The sequence below is a fragment of the Parus major genome, chromosome 8, assembly GCF_001522545.3.
Source record: "Parus major isolate Abel chromosome 8, Parus_major1.1, whole genome shotgun sequence".
Classification (NCBI taxonomy): domain Eukaryota; kingdom Metazoa; phylum Chordata; class Aves; order Passeriformes; family Paridae; genus Parus; species Parus major.
Window position 1 is genome coordinate 849,458 of NC_031777.1, and position 13,329 is coordinate 862,786.

General features: G+C 40.2%; 1 protein-coding gene across 3 annotated transcripts in view; it reads right to left on the reverse strand.

Annotated features, from left to right (window-relative positions):
* Positions 1 to 13,329, reverse strand: part of DNM3 (dynamin 3) — a 169,493-nt gene that overhangs the window by 66,399 nt on the left and 89,765 nt on the right. The window lies entirely within an intron of this gene.

Sequence of the window (13,329 nt, forward strand, 5' to 3'; positions counted from 1 at the left end):
GCCAGTGAAAAATACAAAACACATACAAATCAATCAAAATAATGCCATTATTAAGGTTTTATAACAAAATCAGACACTAATCTAACTAGCTTATTTCTCCAAATAGGAATGAATTATTCATTCTTGCTGTAGCCAACTGCTTTGCAGTTTCATCACAACCCTCATTTACAGCACAATCACAGTAATTTCACCTTTTCCAGGTTTCTTGTTCCTGTCACTTCCAATTAAGGGCTAGCAAGGTAATTCATTATGTCAGAACAAAAACCCTGAGCATATTGGTTGTTTCCATTGTGTTAAACTTCCTTAAGCGCTTGCACTGATGGATAAACTGAAGCAAACCTCTCCAGATCACTTTGCAATCACACCAGATGTTAAATAGAAGGATCCAAAGACAAGAGGGCATCCTCCAAGCCCTCATTCTGGGCTTGCACATCATGATAGCTCTGCTGACAGAGGTATTAGCACAGCACAGTTTAACAGCTTCTAAAAGCCATTAAGGTACTATTAAGGTTGGTGGATGGAGTGCAGAGAGGTTTTGTGCCCTGGAGTTCCTGCAGTTGATACTAAATGGGCTTTTCATGAATTTGGCTCCCCACTGACCCTACAGAACATCAAAAAACCACTGAAGTTGGAGATCTTCCATTCCTTCCCAGTCCCTCATCAGGCAGTGTGAAGCAAGGCTGACTGGTGTCTGCCCAGCCACCACCAGAGCCAGCTCTGAAGTTCAGCACACTGCAATTCCCAAAGTGTTCCCATCACTCATGGGCTCAAGGAAGAAATGTGCATGGGATGAGTTTATTGTATGCCATGAGACAGGACTAAGGGACAAAGCAAAGCAGGGCTCAGCCTTGTGTTTCCCAGAATCCACCAAGCACCTTGCAGTGCACACAACTGGAAGATGGCCTGGCAGATGCAATTCATCTTGGCTGAGCTTCAGCACATTGCAAAACTAAGCTGGATGAGAAAGGCCCTAAGAGTGAAACTATAAAAATCCTGTGACATGGCCAACAAAGGCTCACTTTCCTAGACAGCCTCCTACCAGGGCCTCAGGAGAGAAAAAACCAGATTTCAAAAGCCCTTCTGAAAAAGCACAGTTTCTCTTATTGTTGAATACAAAGGTTATAAAAATCTGTGTATTCCATAAAAAGCATCTGATGGATTCAGGAACTGCCTCTATGTTAACCACCCTAGAAATTATTCCTCACAAAAGAAGATACACAGGTATATTCTCCACTCTCTCATCTCACATCTGCTCCCATGAAGGAATCAAGTTCTGTGCCACTCTGGAGCTGTTTATCACAGCTCAGATCTATATTTTCCTTCCTTGGGGCTCTCCCAGCAGGGATTGTACACTACCACCCACTCAGACAAATCATACTAAGCCATGTAAATTCATAATTTATCAATTAAAAAAAAAAAAAAAAGCAAGCAACTCTAAATAAAAATCTTATAAATATGTATGTATGCAAATTAGAAACACCTATCCTCTAATACTGATTTGTATTTATATGCTCTGTTTTGCTATTATGAATTTATGTCCTAACTAGTAAAGAAAAGGATAACAATGTATTAGCTCCACTGCCATGACAAAGGGAGATATTCTAGCATATATTGAACTTTGTACCAAAAGCAAATATTTTCTTTTTCAGCTGAAAGCTGGGCTGCAAGGCAATATAAGATACTTTTGTATTCTATTTGAAAAACTTAAGGCAGGTTATTTAAAAAAAAACAAAATCTTTTGGGCAGAAATATTCCATTTGGGCAGATATATTCCATTACAACTAAGAAAAAAAAATCCAAGATAAAGTTTATTTTTTTCTTTAAAAATTATCTTTCAGTGTTACAGAATAGGCTTATCATGATTTACTATTCAATTACTGAAAATTTAAGAAGTTTCTGATCAAGTGTTTCTTCTGACAGACACGATTTACTGAAAAACCAAGCAACCACGGATGAATAAAAATAGAAACTGATGGAAAAACTACACCAAGAATCTGATTGTCTAAACAAAAATTCCACAAGCAGGAAAGTTATATAAATGTTTGATGCCAAACTGTGAGAAAGTGTTTCTTCTGCAGCCACCAGGAAAAAGGAAATGCCTACTGAAGGCTAAGAAGTGGTTGGTATTTATTTACATGGCCTCCTACCCACATGCTGAGACAGGGCAGTTTCCAAGAAAGGGAAATCACAGGGTGCCTGTGCTTGAGGCAAACAGGAGAGATCAGAGCTAAATGCTGCTTAATTTCAGGAGAAAGGTATTACTGTGACATTCAAGTGTGGCAGCAAAACTCAACGCAATTTTTTTCCCTCCAAAGTGGGGGAAATGATACAGAAATGGAGAATGAGTTAATTCAACAGCAGATGAGCCTGACATTTCAGCCTAAGCTCAATTAATATTATGTTATGGTAGGGCAAAAAAAAAAAGCTCCAGCCAGGATTATTTGTGCACGTTTCCCATCCTGAGAAGCTGACAGCATAAGAAACAGGGAATGCATGAAGCCTGGGAGGAATGGGGCTAGGCACACTTTGACGAGTGACTACATGCACATAACTGTGGGTCCAGTTTGTCCCCCTCAGCATTTGTTCTTTTTTATTTATAGATTTTTATTTTTATAAAGGGGCAGAGAACCGAAGCGTGACACGAGGGGAAAAACCAGCACATGCTGATCTCACGTAGAGACTTTGCCTCTCTTTTTCCAGAGTAGAGAAGGAAAAAGTGGGAGGTAGAATGGCCCATTCCTGTCCCTGTGACATGAAAAAAAATTCCCCATACTCCACCTTAGAAAAACAAACGAACCTGCTTGCCTGGGGAGGCCTTCCCACCCTGGAGACGATGTTTCACTATTCGTGGGCATAAGTAGCACTCACATCCTTAATGGACCAATTCTGTTCTCTGACAGGCAAGGGAGCTGCCAGGAACTGACAGCATGATGTAAATATGCCATATTACAACTGCTCCTTCCTTCTGCACTGTTTAAATGGACTAAAAATAAATACTGCTCAAGTCCAAAATGGCACAAGGGATACAAAAAATACAAGGGTAGCTCCCCTTCCTTCCCCCAGCAGGGTCTCAGCCAGCACTTCCAGGCTAATGAACCCTGTTGCATTTTCAGCCAGGGGCAGAAACCGCTTCAAAAAGAGTTCTGTGCTTTTGAAACTTTCAGGCTCAGTCAAAACAGCAAAAGAAACCTTGAACACAACATCAGCAGACCAGATGATAAGAGGAACAGAATTCCTTTGCTTCAAAGAAAAGAGATTGTTAAATGACTTCAGCTTCTTCCAGTTATCAAAGGTGGTTCTTTTGTCACTTCAGGCTGGCTAAGGCACAGCAGCAGCAGCAGCAGCACAGGCTCTTCTCCACAAGAGAACAGAATGAATTTTATGCAGCACAATTCAAGCACACAATGCTCAGGTTCTGAAATGCAGGATTGAGCCAAGTATCGACCCAATTGCACTTCCAGCTACATCAAGAGAATTGAGCTGGTTTGCTCACCACTTACCAATGCATTATAGAACACCAGCTTTGAAATGGAGGGTCATGACACCAACCAAAACCTGTCTGTGTGGGGACCTCTAATTCAAAGAAATCAAGCTCCCAACTGGAAGTACAGGCCACTCTGAAAAGGTTGGAACAAGGACTGGTTTACAGCAGGATCCATTCTCTGCATCAGCTGAGAGAGCAAATCTCAGGAGTATTTAGTGAGCACTGAGAGCAAATGTAGATATCTACAAAATGCCTCTGCCATTAGAATGAGGCATTAACAAGTGTTAGGCATTGATGAGGCAAAAGAGTGAACTGCTTAAAAATCATAAACTGAGCAAGAACAGCTTTGAAATAAAGCTGGGGAACAGCAGATGAAAAATTTAGCATTTCTGCCTCTGGTCTAGATTTCCAGAGCAGCACTGTACTGCATTCAGACTTAGGGATAACACTTACCTGACTCACAGGCATCGTGCTCGACCTTGTTTCTGCCAGTGATGGCAAGGCACCATTAAATATCCTGCAGTCAGGACTTTAAGTGTGTAGGTGGGACAATTACTTGGCAAAGCAGTTAAGCAGCAAGGGCAGAAAATAACCCCAAAACAAAGATATTCTACAATATTGTACTATTTAATGTGGCCAGAGCAGCATCCACATTCTACAGAGACACAAGAAGCTTGTGAACCTGCTGAGCCAGAGTATTTGTAATTTGTAATTTGTATTAAAGGAAGAAGAAGAAAAATAATAGAAGTGTAAGGAAGTGCTGGTGGTCTGTGCCTGTTTACTCCTGAAAAGGAAAGGCTCAGCCTTGTTTACACCTCAGAGCTCTGGCTGCCAGAGCAAACAGCTTACTCTGTGGCATTTGATGCAAGTGAAAATTATTAAGATGCCTCATAGAAACCTTCATAGTATTCAATACCCAAGAGTTTAGCATATTCTGACTTTAAATATATCCAAGAGAATTTTCCTGTGCTTCTTGTTCAGTTTGTATTTCTCTCTCAGTTGACAAAGCCACACAAAATTTTCACAGTGGTCTTTGCTTCACCACACTGGCTTTAAAGCACACTTTGAAAAATGAAGCATGAGATTCTCAGACACTACTGCAAAATTCTGAAGAAAAATAAAGCAAGTTATTTTTTTACAGACTACTTAGCAGCATGGGATTCAGGCCTGAGCATGCTCCTGGGTACAGATGTAGAAAACATAATTTTAACGTGCCTATAAAATGAAGAGGGAGCTGCTTTACCAGAAAAAACAATGCATACCTAAATATTCTAACGTTTTTATGAAAAGTACTGCAAAAGAATACTTAATAAGTTGCAGATGAGAATATGTTTCTTCCATCTATGCACCTCTCCCCTCCAGTCTTCTAGACTCAACTCCAAATTGAAAATCTCATGACAAAAATGTGACAACAGCTCAGGCTGATAAACTGGGCTGTTAGAAGAACAGAGCACATGGAAGAGAGCACAAATACCAAATCTTATATTCCTTCAGTCTTACAAGTCTTTATCTTTTGCCATGGTCAAAATACTGAGTTTCTTATATAAATCAAAGCTGAAAATGCCAGGCCTGAAACCATAGCTGAAAGAAAGTTCTCATGATAGAACCAGGCTATTCCAGGTTTCAGTTATTATCTTCCTATAGTTTGCATTTGTACTATCTTTTCCAGGCAATTATGCATACTTCTGGCACTTGCAATTTTTTTCCCAATCATTTGGTATCTTTTTTCACAACATATTATTAAAAAAGAAATTAAGAGCCTTGTTATATCTCTCCTGTTCCTTCAGAATTCAGCTATGGGACTAAACCTGATGCTAATGGTAAATCAGTCCTTAATCTGGCTTTTTCATTTATTTTCCAGAGTGCCACTCATTTTCCACAATGTTTTTCTCTCATAAGAACCAGCATTATATTTATCTCTGCACTTTTCTTTTGCCCAAATTTCTTCAGGAGTAGAAAAACAAGAGTTCACAACCCTGCATTTGAAACACTTCAACAAGAAATGGTCACTGGTTTTTCCTTGGAAGCAGTTTACTATCCTGCCACATTTCAAGACTTCCCAAAAGGACATCAGTACAGGCTGTATGTATATATATATATATATATATATATACATCATTATTTTGCAGCACAGGTTTCCAGGGAGCTGAAGCTGCAGTTTGAATTCCTACAGCCCACCCCAGAGCAGAACTTCCCAACCTGCCTGCTCAAAGCTAGGCAGCCCCAAATTCCTCTTTCTTCTTGCCTGGAAGAGAGTCTGGGTCAAGCTGGACCTGAAGTGGGAGCTGACAAACCTGCTGTATTAAATAAAATGTAAAATGTAAATGGCTGTATTAAATAAAAAAAAAACAATTAAAAAAAAAAAGAGGAAATCTACTAATTCCACTGGTACTCCCCTCTGTCTTTACATAATCAGTATCAGCATCAAACAGAAGGGCAGTAGTTTCTGGAATATATAACAAATTCAATGTTAATTTTGCTCCTCTCCAAAAGAGGTGTTTATTATCACAGGTGAAGGGCTGGTCCTTCACTGGTGTGTGCTGTCAGTAAAAGGATCAATCTGAGAAAGGGCCTGATGAAGAGGAAATCTCTGTTTAGCTCCTATTAGTTAGGATCTTGAAAGGTCATTTTGAATTTGGGAATCTTGTCTGGGAAAGAAGCCAGCAATTCCTCTGAACTGAAGTGATGCTGGCATTTAAAACTGAGAGAAAGCCCCGACTGATGAACCAGTGACAGTCTGGAAAAATTCTGCTGGATTTGCCAAGTGGCTGCTCCAAAGGTAGAGGGGGATAAATGTATCCTTTGACCTTTTTATCCCTTGCTACAAAGCCTGCTTAGGACAGCTTGTTTTTCTCTGCTGGTGCTGGAGTTTTTGTTTTTCACTCCTCACCTCTGCAGACCATCCAAGAACCACAGGGATTTGTGGGAGCAGCAGTGCAGGACAAAGGGCTCTGGATCAGCTCCTCTGTGCTGGCACAGAGCAACTCCAGTTTGCTTCAGATGGCAGTTTGCATTAACAACTTTGATTATTGTGTGTGTGTATAAAAATATTGTGGTTTTTATTTATATATATATATATGTATACACATGTGTTTTGGTGGTGGGATTTCTTTTATTTACAGAAGAAACATAATTCTTTAAACATAAATTCTTCTCTTTGAATCAAAGTGCAGCTCAGATTTCAGTCTTGGAAATGTGATGGTCTGGGTGGATGAACCTCTCTGGTTCTAATGAATTAGGTTCTAATGCATTAGGAATATTAAGATAAAATGGAAAAAAACCCAGTAAGTTGCAGTGTATTTCAGGTTCCTCAATGCCCTTAACTTGAAGATAGAAAGAATCTTTTATTTATAAGCCTCCTGAAATTCCTTGGTGGGCACATGAAGAAGATGCACCATTGATACAGCACCTTTTTGTCTGCTGGAAAGGCATTTCCTAAAGCTCTTCTGGCTTTTTATCTATTTCAGCTTCTATAAAGTGAACCCTAGAAAAGCTCAAATTCAGGAAGCCACCAGAGACCTTTCCCTGGTAACCAACTGAACCATCTCCAGAGACCCTACACCCTTTGTGCATGAAGAAAAAAAGATCTTTCCTGCAAGATGTAAAATGAGAAATATGCAATTACATAGTTCTGTAAAAAACATTAAGCAGGATTTTCCTGAGGTGATGCATCTGTCTCTTCAGGACTCCTAAACATGCAACACAACGCACACACACAAATTAACTCATGGCACTTCTGCTGCCCTACTTGTTATCATTAAAAGCTTTCAGACAGCAATCAATTTCACTGTGGTGGAGATTACTGCAAAATGCATTAAGAAGTTCACGCCTGTGGCAATGGTCACTGAAAATATTTTGGAAAGCATCCCAGAAGTGGAAGACTTTTTCCAGACATCCGAGAGAAACTCTGCTGTGACAGAGCTTCTGGTGTCAAGACTTCTCCCCCAGTACCCCCCTCTTTAGTTGTTTTTTTTTTATAGCAGCACTTTTTGAAAGGTACATTTCAGATTTTTCTCTTTTTTTTCCTTTTTTAATCAAGCCAAGATACTTGGGTCATGCAAAACATTCACTTCTGAGACAACTGTCTGAAGTTATCTCCTTCCATGCTATACATCATATGTATAAATATACTCTAGCTTATCAATTTCATCGAAGAAAAATCACACAAGTGGTTAAATCACCTGACTATCCTATCACAACAACATATTTTGGTTTGGTTTGTTTGGGTGTTTTTTTGCAAAATAGGTAGCCCTGGGGATTATCCTATAACTAATAAATAAAGAAAACTGAATGCACAATGGCCAGAAATTTCTACTTCATATCAAAAACATTACCTTCAAATGCTAAGTCACATAATGCCATCAAATCTTCAAGGGGAGGTTTTGAGATGTGTCTCAGAATTTAACAAAAGATATCCTAAAATAATTACAGTGATGTGCAGGAAATCCTGCATCCCACTGTCCTTAGAAATCAATATTAGATTGAAATCTCCATCATCAGGAATGTTCCCATGAAGTTGTCCTGGACTGAAGGACTCCTGAAGCTCAGAGCCAAACCTGTTCCTCAAAATGACTTTTAAGTTTTCTCTGTTCTCGAATCCTCCTCAGCCAGAAGCCACCTCTGACTGTCCATCACCTGCCCCAGTAAGTTTTGGAATGTGAGTGGGGATTGACTCAACTCAAAAAAAGGAGCCTGACAAACAGGGGCATGGGAACGTGGAAAAAAAGGTTGGTAGAGTGTCCAAGAAAATAGAATTTTTTCCAAAGATCAGTATCAAGGTGCTCTGGTTCCACTTGAGGCCATTTCCTCTTGTCTTGCTGGTTGTCTGGGAGAAGAGACTGACCCCATCTGGCTACAGCCTCCTTTCACACAGCTCTAGAGAGCAATAAGGACATCTCTGAGCCTCCTTTCTTGCAGGCTGAGCCACCCCAGATCCCTCAGCCTCTCCTCATATGACTTGTGCTCCTTCAGCATCTTTGTTGCCCTTCTCTGGATTGGCTCCATCAAAGTTACTGCCAGTAAAAGAAGTGACTGCAAGGTGCCAGGCAGTGCTGGTCTCCTGCTGACCCCCAGCACCAGGAGTGTGTGCAGAGGGAAATGTGTGTAGGAGAGCTGCCAAATACAGTGCTTTTCAATCTGCAGATTAAATGCAGATGTCTGTGTTGGTCTTCCCTGATAACTGTATGATAGTTTGTGACAGTTCTGTGAAGGACACTGGACACATTGCAAATCATTTTGATTGTGCTGCTGTTGTGTTCCCTTGCAGCAGAATACAGAAAACAGAGGGTGTGCTCCAGCATCACCCCAAGGGAAAGTATGTCAACCCTACAGCACACCTGAAAAACACACACCTGAAACAGAGGGCCAAACTCCACTGCCTTGGCCACGTGCTCCCTTTAAATATCCTGGCTGGTGCTGAACTCAGGCAGACACCTCAGCAGGAGGCAGCAAACAGCAACACCTCTGGAAGGACAGAGATGTCCTCAAACTGAAATAACCATGGACTGTTCAAGCATTGTCACTGCCTTTCGTGTGGTGGCAGACCTTGGGTTATTTATTGACAGATCACCTTTGTCAGCTTCATCCCAGCCCACCCTTGTGCTCTTGCTGAACCCCAGAGACAGCAAAGCCTTAGAGCCATCTTTGGCCATCTGCAGGTCTCCTGCAGGCCCAGAGCAGGCTGTGCCATCTCCAGGACAGATCATCCAGATCATCCATTCAGCTCAAACAGAAATGAAAACAAACACTCTGCAAGCACAAACTCACAGTGGTGCCTTAAATTTTAGGCTTTTCTATTTTTCAGATCAGAACTGCTTTAGTGTATAAAATGCCATAGCCTGTCAGCTACCGTTCTCCCATTTTATTCAGACAAAACAATTTCTTTCTAGGCTTGAAACCCAAGGACACCTCAACTGTCTCAGGCCCTAAATAATGAAGTGGACTTGGCGGGGGAAGCTTGGAGTAAATGACTTCATTACCTGAAGCTGTAATTGGACAATTAACCTCTGATATGCAAACAGACCAGACTTCTATCTGTCTGAAAAACTCATGACCATTGTCCACCTTGGGTGTATCCTCTCTGAGGTTCCTGCACTGCCCAGGGTGTATCCTTTGAAGGCCTTTCAATAAATTCCTGCTTTATTTTCTGTCTAGCCTCTGTTTTAGGCTCTCTGAGGCATCACCAGCACATCCTCAGCCATGTGGGAGCAGTTTCTGTGGCAGAGGGGAGAGGCAGAGGTTTGTGCTGATGCAGATTGTGCCCTGTCACAGCCAAGAGCCAGGAAGAAAGCAGGACTGGCAGCGAGCACTGCGAGGGGCACAGGGGGAAGGGGCTGCTGAAGTCAGGACACAACATCTGTGATGCTTCTGGCTGCCAGATTCCTTCTTAGCAAAGCAGCTACAGACTCTCAGCCAGCCAGAAACTCCATCATCATCACTGTGAGCAGCAAGCACGGAAAACTGGGCAAGGAGAATATCTCTCAAGAGTATCAGCACCTGGGAGAAGGCATTTCCCTTGCTTTTGCATGGGGCATGAGGTCTCCAGATTTAAGAATCTTACAGTCATATTCTTTTGCTGTCCCAAAATAAAAATCTTACCAATAATTCAAAAGTATTTTTAATTGTTCTGTTTTTTTCCGTATCTCTTCCAATCCAGACTAATGGCAAACCTTGTCTTTTCTTGCAGTGACATTTAAAAATATGTCATTTCTTCTCTGTATAAAATAACATCATCTTTAAAGAATTCCAGTTCTCCCATGTCTGGATTCCTGCAATCAACTACTACTCTGATTCATACCTAACACCCTCTTTTATTCCATGCTGTTTGCTTAGGGAGGGAAATAGGGATTGAGTACACCATTGTGTACACTGAAAGTTGTGTTAAGATGACAAACACCTGCATTTACTTAATCATCTTTGTTAAGATACTGTCAGTTGGCTTCCCCAAGAGCACAATTAGAAAGAAGCTCTTTCCTAAGGAAAAAAACCTCCAACCAATGATCACAATAGCTGTAAAACTATCTTCATCATGCTGTAAAAATTTGTAACATGCAGCTTGGATAGCTATTGTTGGTGTAGTGATATTATGAAAATAAGATTTTTAAAGATTCAAGGTGTAAAGCTTTGCTTCAGCAGCACTGGCTACACATGTTTAACCTGGGCTGTTTCAAAGAATCCACCAAAGATACAATTGCTTTGAAAAGTCTCCAGGAGCTTGAGAGAACTCCACACAAAGAATAGTAATGCAACCATAGAAGACAACAAAAAAGGTGCATTGAAAATCCCAAAGTTCACCATGCCTGTAAAAATGGTGAACTTTTACAGTATGAGGACAAGAAAAATAACACCGCTGCCCCTCTGGAAGAAAGGGAAATATTTATTGTGCACAACTTCCTCAACAGTGTAAGTCTTTATCAATGCTGACTCAAAATATTGGAGACTACCAATTCCCTGGCCCTAAACTTGCAGGACACTGTAACAATTGTAAAGAATCACTGCAGTGTACGTACACCAATTCTACACAACCCTGACATACGGCGCTGAATTCCCAGACAGTCAGTCAAAGTTCTGGGCAGGAAACCAAATTCCATGGCTTTTTTGTTTTTTTTCTTTAAACACTATGTCAAAACACCCCTATTACTCATTACTTGTGCTTTGAAAGACATACTCCATTATTCCTTAATGTCGTTTAGCTTTTACAGATACAGCAACCAACGAGGAACTGCTGCTGGAAAAATCTGTTACAACTGCTTTCTAACACTGACATTTTGAGGGTGTTTCCATGGGAAAGCAGCATGGTCACAACAAAAATCCAAGTGAAAACATGATAGCTAACTTAAAAATATATGTACAAAATCCAATTTCAGTAAGGAATCTAGAATAGTGAAACTATCAGACTCCCAAATCTATCACTTTTCACAAAGAAGTTGGTTCTGTGATGGATTCTGAAAACTGAGCCTTACATGTGTAAACTATCTTATTAACTGTCATGTCACACACAGTTAATTCTGTTATCAGAGATCATCCTTTAACAAGTTCTAAAGAAATAAAGAACATTTTAGACAAACATTTTGTTTTCAGGACACCCAAAGCAGAGAGGACAGCTTATTGCAAAGTTGTCCATGCAACAAAATTTTAAAAATACAATTTAAAACAAAGAAAACAATTCAGCTAGTTCCCCTCTGGCCTTCAAAAGCCTCAAAAGTATTGAAATAAAATACTGAAATAAAAAGTTCATTACAAGTGTTCTATGTCTGCCCAAGCACTATTTTAACATCAAATTCAGCAATTTGATTTTCTGTGATCCATTCTTTGCATTTACATTACTCAAACTAAATGTGTATTTTAATTATTGTCTCAATTCATTCCTTTTGCTGAAATAACATTCTGTGCTCCTCTGAGGATATTCCCAAGGTTACAAAAACTAAATTGTCTAGCAGTTTACATTTGTTTTAAATGTCTAATAATACATTATACTGAAATAGCTTGAAATAATAAGGGTTTTATACTAATACATTACTGAAATATAATTACTAGTAATTCCCAGGAAAAAAGTACATGACAACAGACAAGGCTAAATGCATGTATATTTAAATAAATGCATTACAGAACTAATTGCCATTACTCAAAATAGAAAAAAAAAATAAAAATCCTCCCCGAACCAAGTCTTATAAGCCTGGAAAATTTACATTTAAAAGAAATTCACATTCCCTGATGAGAACAGAAGACCTCAAAATACGTTTCAATCTGCCCTGAAATCACACTTTGGAAGTGCTGATGGGGAGAACCTAATTCAGAAGGGGAAAAATACAGTTTAGTCTAAGAAGATAAAATTATGGCTTAAAATCAAATTCACTTGGCAGATACACAGAGCCTTTACAGGTGAATCCTGAGTCCCCGTTTTTCTTGCACTCACTCCCAACATCTCCTGCAAAAAACTTTTGGCGCAAGAAGTGTTTTTCAAGTTAGGAACTACAGAAATGTAAAGACATCTCTGGCCAGTTTGTGTGTGGACAAAGAGCAGCACTTGGAGGTGTTTTTTGCAGAGCAGGGTGACTGGAACCATACACTGCGCTCTTCCAGAACTGACTAAAAGGAGAAGTGAAGATGGGAACCTCTGATATCAGAGAGCTCTGATATTTTTTACAGGCATAAACAAAATCCCAGACCTTTTCAGCACTCTAAGACCCAAGGACACCTTGAAGAGAAGCACATTATGGAATTTTTCCTCTGCTCACTGAAAAGGAGGAAAATTTTATATACCATAACAGGCACATGCCCCTCAATCTAAAATAATTATACTCTAATTATCATTGGATACTAAATTCCCTCAGCTTAAGCAACACAGCCAAAGAGTTGTCATGATTTCATGATTTGGATCATTTAGAGCAAAAGTTGACTGATGTCAAGCACTGAGTTCCATAAGAAAACATTTCTAATTGATTTCAATTAGGCTCCAAGTTCTCAGATTACTTTGCAGTTTAAGAAAGACCTCACTGCCCTCACACAAATATTCACACAGACACAAAGCTTCAAAAGGAAAAAATCCTACCACAGAATGGTTTGGGTTGGAGGGGAGTTGAAAGCTCATCTCATTCCCACCCCCTGCCATGGGCAGAGACACTGTCCACCATCCCAGGCTGCTCCAAGCCTCATCCAACCTGGCCTTGGACACTTCCAGGGATGGAGCATTCACAGCTTCCCTGGGAATCTGTGCCAGGGCCTCTCCACCCCCAAGGGAAGGATTATTTTTGAAACCTGATCTAAACCCACTCTTTGTCAATTTAAAGCCATCACTCCTTGTCCTATCACTCCAAGCCTTTGTCAAAACCATCTCTCCAGCTCTC